Here is a 7704-nt window from a genome sequence, read left to right as displayed (position 1 = left end):
TGTGGGTTTTTAACTCAACAGAAATAAACTAGGACTAAAAAAGGCCAGTTGTACATTGCAGAGAGCCGTACGAAACTCAAATTATTTGCAATGTTGGTCGATAGTTTAAGAGAAAAGAATCAACATAACTGCATATGATGCCTAAATAATTTTTTAATAATATGTATTTGTAACCCCAATCTCAAAGGGCCCTGCTTACATAATGGACAATATGATGAAAAGAATTTCAGAGAATTTTGCTTCGACCTTGACCTATTACTTCAAAATTTTCCACCTGGCATAGAACGTCCAGTTCAGTCTCATTATCACGTCCATAGAGGCATTTTTTCAATCTGAACAGATTAACCAAATGGGAAATAATCTATGATCTAAAACTGATTATAAAAAAAATTGCTATGACCTTCACATTGACTTGGTTTAAGGTCACTGCACGCCATTAACCAAAAGCTCTGTTTAAGTAAAGTATTAGCCTAAAAGGACTACGTGGAGAGTGTTTATATATATATATATATATATATATATATATATATATATATATATATATATATATATATATATATATATATATATATATATAGCTCTAAAAAAGGATTTTTGTTTGATCTGATATGACCTTGACACTAAGTCTACAAACATCATATGAATTCACTGCATTCCCTTTAATCAAAGGCAGTATGTGAGTGAAGTATGAGCCAGATTGGAAAAAAGGGAGAGGAGATATGCTCCAGACAAGAATTGTTCATGTAATTCTGCTATGATCTTCAGTTTTGACCTTAAAAATTGGTCCAAGGTCACTACACACCCGTTATTCATAAGCGCTGTTTATTTGAAGTATGAGCCAAATAAAGCTAAGTGGAAAGTATATATGCCCTGAAAAAAGGATTTTTTTCACGGTCCGATGACCTTGACCTATACAAACTTGATTCAAGGTCACTGCCCACCCTATGACCATAGATACTATGTGAGTGAAGTATGAGCTAGATTTGAACAAGGGGAGAAACGATATGCTCCGGACCAGGATTTTACTTTTAATTCTGCTTTGACTTAACCTTAGACCTAGAAACATGGTTCAAGATCACTGCACACCCTTTACCCAAAGGCACTCCTTGATTGAAGTATGAGCCAGATTGGGCCAAGGGGAGATAGGATATGCTCCGGACAAGCCATCTCAGACGGACGGACGGACAGACAGACTGATCACTATAGGGCGCCCGCAGATCGGGGCTCTAATAACATAAGTACTGTAAATTGACGTATTTTGTACAGTGCCTACAACTCTTAAAATATAATCACTGCACATTAATTTAATATCGAATGAGTTTTTATCTTGCAATCAGTTTTAAAAAACAGAACCAAGCTCAATGAATTTGTGTTTCACTTCTTTCATAGAACTAAATGCATTTTAGACTTAAAAAATAAGTACACATAAAATTGAATGCAGACGGGGATTGATTTATCATATATAAAACTCGTCTTTCCTCTTTGCGAGTCAATGGAAAGAAATGTGGACCAAAAACCCTCTTGTTGCGGAAATGGATAGGAACAATTTTGCACCGTATATGTGCACAGAAAGACACAAAAGATAAAGCCCAAAACAGTGGTGTAATATGAAATTACAATTTTTTGAAATATCTATATGCTTGCATTTTATCCGTAATGACAAATTAAATGTTTACCCCCTGTATTTACCGACGATTAAAAATTAAAAGCCAAAACCAAATATTCAAATTCTGTAGTGGTAGTTGATTTGATTCCAAATAAAAATAGATGCTGTCATTAGACAGTAATACCCGCACCAAGTGTTTGCCCCTAAAAAACACTGTTTTGTACCAGTTTAATTAAAAATGAAGGCCACATGCAAGTTCTGGTAATACATTTAAAAATTATAATTTTCATAAATGAAGGATGAGATCCCTTCCCATATGATAATACACATGTACACGTGAGCAGCACTTTATGTGCAATTTTGGGTTGAACTGTTTGCAGTGAATTTTCAGTTAATCAATAATCTTAAAATTTCATGTCATAGAAAGTATAATGGTCTATATAATTATTACAAACAAAATTAAAAATTGAATTATGTCCCCTCCCCGTGGCGGTTGCCGGTTTTAGATTTGCTTCTGTGTGCCTACATGTACATTATCATGTGCACAGATTTAGACAAGGGATGGGAGTGAGTGGTCCAGACCCGACCCCCCCCCCCCCCCCATGAAAATTCATTTATATCAATAGTAAAATTACCAAAAATACACCTTGGACCCCAATACTCTTAAATTGAATCATATAGCATGCACATATTATATTATTGCTTCTTTTTTTTTTTTTTATAATTTATTTTTTGTTTTCATTTTCACAATCATATATGATTTCATAAAGAAGGTAATATATATAAGAATTTTTTTTGGCATTCTCACTTTCACACTCTTTCTCTCTCTTACATACTACATTCTCTTCAAGAGCAAACATAAAGGATATATATATATATATATATATATATATATATATATATATATATATATATACACACATCGTTCACAGAATCAATTATATCTAAGTGAAGTGATAGTTCAATGTTCCATGTTTGAATTGCCTTTGGAACAATATCTTTACTATTAATGAGTTGATACAAAACTTTGGAACATTTTTCATTCAACAGTGTATATTCAAAATAAAAAGGAATAAATGGTGAAAAATCTTTACTCACATCAGATCTATTAACTGACATAGTCTTGAAAAACTTAGATATTGCACTGATAACACTATTAAATTGCATGGTACAAATATTTGTCAAGCTAAATTGCTTTTCAAAATCATGTTGTGATAAAAAAGTTCCATCATTATTCAAAAAGTCACTAACTATTTTTACACCATGTTCATACCACAATTTGACATAAATTGTTTTATTACCAACACATATATTTGTATTATACCAAACTGGCATAGAAAAGAATTTTTGCTTAAATATTATGTTATCCGAAGCTTGAAATATTGTTAAGTATGACTGAAATACATCTTTCCAGAAAACATTACTATGTTTCACAATATTATGCATATATTTGTCACCAAAATCTAGCATATTTTTTGTAACCTCATTGCCATGGATTTCAAAAAAGATGTCCATCCATGGTTTCTTATCTTTAAAAAGTCTCCTAATCCAGGAGCATTTTAATGACTTTAAAAAATTGTTAATTTCTAGCATTTTAAATCCCCCTTTTAAATAATCTTGGGTGATAATTTGTCTCTTCACTTTGTCAATCTTTGAATTCCATACAATTCATAGAAAAGATTACTTAAAAAAGATAAAGTAGATATTATTGCTTCTTTGTTCAAGGCATTTCAGATGGTATGTAGGTCATGATCCCAAGTGCTCTTCCTGAAATTATCAAATATCATAAAAACCATTGAGATCCCCACCTTAATCCAAAGATATTATTCCTCCTTAGGTCATGGCGCATCAGATCATTATGGCATGTAAGTCATGACCCTAAGGGGTCATCCTGACCCCCTTAGAATCAGAAATTGTCAATTATCTTTAAATTATTGATGTTTGATGATCCTATCTCTATTTAATCTTTATTAAGTCTCCCGAATGAAATTTGGAGACTTATTGTTTTTGTACGGTTCTTAATACATGTATTATTATTCTTCGTCTTCTTCTTTTTCTTCTTTCCCGCTCTGAACTTGTTTCTCAGAGATAGCTGAACAGAATTGTACAAAACTCTAGGATATGATAGGCCTGCATATCTAGTTGTGCACCCTGGTTTGATTTTTCTCATTTTGGGTTAGACAACCACTTTTCGGGGGGGGGGGGTCTAACATTGAACCTTGTATGAAGAAATGTAGACTCTATCGTAAATGGTTACTTGAAAACGGACAAAGATAATGATATAAGGTTTTCATAATCATATATTGACTGTTACTGGCAATATATAGGGTTTATTAGATCTGATACCTGGGGTCATCCCCAGCCTCCAGGAATTTGAAATTACCATATATCTCAGAAACTGTTATAATCATGGCCCCTAAACCATATATATTTATGTTTCTGATGTCAAGGGGCATCAAATGTTATGTAGGTCATGTGCCCTGTGGGTGGTCCTCACCCCTCAAACAACAAGTCCCTTAATATCTTCAAAACAGTTGAGATCCCCACCCTTAAACCATATAATTATATTCTTGTTCCTTGTGTCAAGGGGCATCAAACGGTATGTAGGTCATGGGCCCCGGGGGTGGTCATGACCCCCCTCGAACAGGAAATGCACGAATATCTCGAAAATGGTTGAGATCCCCACCCCTTAACCATATATATTCTTGATCCTTAAAGGGCATCAAAAGGTATGTAGGTAATGGGCCTCAGGGTTAAATTTAATTTTTCAAAACCGTAATGCACATCTATGGAACAGTTCCTATCATATCCCAAGATATGATATGTCTATCCATTAAATCATAAAAGGAGTTCTAGGATCTATGTTTTTTTGAAGTGATAAACGTCAATTTTCTGCTACTTTTTGACTCCCTGGATGAAATTTAAATTTTTAAAACCTTATCGCACATCTATAGAACAGTCCCTATCATATCCCAAGATATGATGTGTCTATCCATAAAATCATAAGAGGAGCTCTTGGATCTTTGGTGTTTTTTTAGTGATAAACGTCAATTTTCTGCTACTATTTGACTCCCTGGATGAAATTTTAATTTTTAAAACCTTATCGCACATCTATAGGACAGCCCCAATTATATCCCAAGGGATGACGTATCTACTCCAAAAGTTGTAAGAGGAGTTCTGGGAACCATGCTTTTTTTTGGCGTCATTTTTTATTGCCCACTGATCCCCTTAATAAAAAAAATTATTCTGGAACCTGATCACACCTCAATATGACCCCCCCCCCCCCAAGATCTAGAAGATCATTTGGCTACTGCCCAAAAAAATGACGTTTTTGAAACCAGTTTTTTTGTAAAAAAAAAAACAAAACAAAACAAAACACGTTATTTTTCAGCCATTAAATGACCCCCAGGACAAAATTGAAAATTCCGAAACGTTATTGCGCATCTATAAGATACCCTAAATCATATTCCAAGAGATGATTTGTCTACTGTTGAAAATGTAGGAGGAGTTCAAGGAAGAAGGTTTTTTGTGAAAAAACATCATTTTTTACCAATTATTTGACCCCCAGGACTAACAGTGAATTTTTGAAACCTTTTTACAAAACAACATGATACCCCAAATCAAACTCCAAGAGTTCAGTTTGCTGGTTTATAAGATGTAAGAGTAGTTTGAGAAAGTAAAACGTGACAGACGGACGGACGGACGGAACAGGGTAACAACAATATACCCGAACTTTCTTTAGAATGTGCGGGTATAATAATATCCAAATAAGATGAAAAAAATGACATAACCTTTTTCTTGAGAATCTTGGTCATTAGAAATGTGATGCTTTTAATTCAAAAGTTGGACTTATTATCTGATTCATAAAGAAACTATTTTACTTCAGTTTGTGCATACATTCGCAAAAAAAGTTTCCTTAGTTGATAAGAGTCTTAAATGCATACGTTGCATTAAAGGGACTTGGTCACGATTTGAGCTCAAAATTTAAAATTTTATTTTTCCAATTTTAATGTTTAGAATGGTTAATATGGGTACTTTTAATGCTTTGTCAAAATTTGAAAGTCAAATATTGAGTTATAAGCAAGTTACAGAGTTTAAAAATCTTTGTTTTTAAACAAAGCCCGAGCTTTGTTATGGTTTACATAAATGTTTAATTGGTATAAGTCTAAATGAAATATTGTTTTTTTCTGTTTATCATATTATCTATGAACACATTGAATTAGTTTACCTTGTTTGCCACTAGTCATTTGGGAAAAATGGTAATTTCATACTTTACATTATTTGTAAACAAATATAAGATTCGAGCTTTGTTTACATAACAATGATTTCTCTCCCTTCTATCTTTCTTATAACTTTTATAACTTTTAAAGGGGCATGGTCACGATTTTGGTCAAATTCTATTTGTATGTTTTTATTATTTACAGCGCTTTAGAAATTTTTAATATATATGATCAAAAAAAATTTGAGTCATTCGTAGAATTATACGCAAGATACAGAGCTCACAATTCTTAATCATGTAAACAAGGCTCGTGCCCTGTTTTTGTTTACATAGGTTCAATATACCAGTAAAAAATCTTTTTCCAGCTTATTTGTCTATCTTTTTATTCATCTTAAGCATAGATAAACAGTTCCTAACGTTTAACACATTCGATTTAGATTTAAAACTGAAATTTTTACTTCAACGTTCAAAAAGTGAACAAACGCTTTGTTTACATAGCGAAGAATTTCAAGCTCTGTAACTCGATTATAACTCAACAAATGACACTCAAATTTCGGTTGCCTATCAAAAATGACTTTCTGAAACATTGTAAACATTAAAATCGGAAAATTAATTTTTGACCAAAATCGTGACCATGCCCCTTTAACATTCAAATTTTGGTCAATCATTCAAAATAATCAAGTAAACCATTTTCTACATAAAAAAAAAAGAAAAAGAAAATTTTGATCTAAAATAGTGTCTAGGTCCCTTTAAAGGTAAATGATCTGAACTGAATTCTAGTGCAGTAAATAATTGTGATCAGATTTGATTTAACTGTTTAACAGAAAAAGGATGAAATTTAAATGAAGTTTTGACAGTTCAAGTGGACAATGTCACTAATATTATGTTACAAAAGTAAGAAACAGACAATTGTAATAATATCGTACATGTATTTGGTTAAGAATAACGGCAATTTCACACACTCATTTAGTATGAATATGCCTGTAAGGACGGTAAGTATTTTAACTAAAATTTGTTTGTTAAATTACATAATTATCCAGGCCTCAAACCCCCGGTCTATAAAATGATTCCTCAAGTTTTTGTTTCAGGGACCATCTCCATGATTGCTTTTGGCCATTTTGATAAAATAACTTTTTCTAGTAAGCGACGGAAAGGGCGAGGTGATCCGAATGAGTATTCATTTGCTTAAACTTTCTTTTGTGCTTTGAATACAAAACTCGAGTCCGATCGACTTTCTCTTCATTGTTCAGTGTTTTCCTTGAACTGTGAATGCATGGACTTCCTGGTCTACGCCTAGGTAAAAATTACATACCCGGTATATTCATTACAAGTGCGCAAAAAAAAAATACAACCCATTTTTCTTACTATACATAACCTGACCTGGTTTTATGTTATGAAACTCAATTCAGATAGTTTTGTTAAAAGTTTAACTCAGGTGATCATGTTCATCTATGGAATTGATTGAAACAATTTAAAAAGTCCTTACAAATTACATTGGCAATTGGTTTGCTTGCATTCAATCATTAATTTCATTTCAATATCAACACTGTTTATCACTTGATCACATTAATCACTAATCACTGCATGATCACTTGTCTGGAGTTCATTACCATATTCATGTACGTTTATTTTATTTTTATAATTCATGAATGTAAATTTCATTAATATTACACACATATATGCATGATTACATCAGCGAGTGGGGATCACCGATCACACACATATGCTCAATGCAACTACCAAAGAATTTTTAGCCTTATTCTACTTTGTATGTCTAAGAAATAAAGTAAAAAATAATTTTCCCAAATGAAACCTGACACTTGAGTAACGCGTCATTTTAATTTTGTACTTTTTTAAACAACCTGGTGGTATTCAAGGA

Source organism: Crassostrea angulata, chromosome 3 (genome assembly GCF_025612915.1).
Source record: "Crassostrea angulata isolate pt1a10 chromosome 3, ASM2561291v2, whole genome shotgun sequence".
Taxonomy (NCBI): domain Eukaryota; kingdom Metazoa; phylum Mollusca; class Bivalvia; order Ostreida; family Ostreidae; genus Magallana; species Magallana angulata.
The sequence above is the reverse complement of the archived record's forward strand: the minus strand, read 5'-3'. Positions refer to the sequence as shown.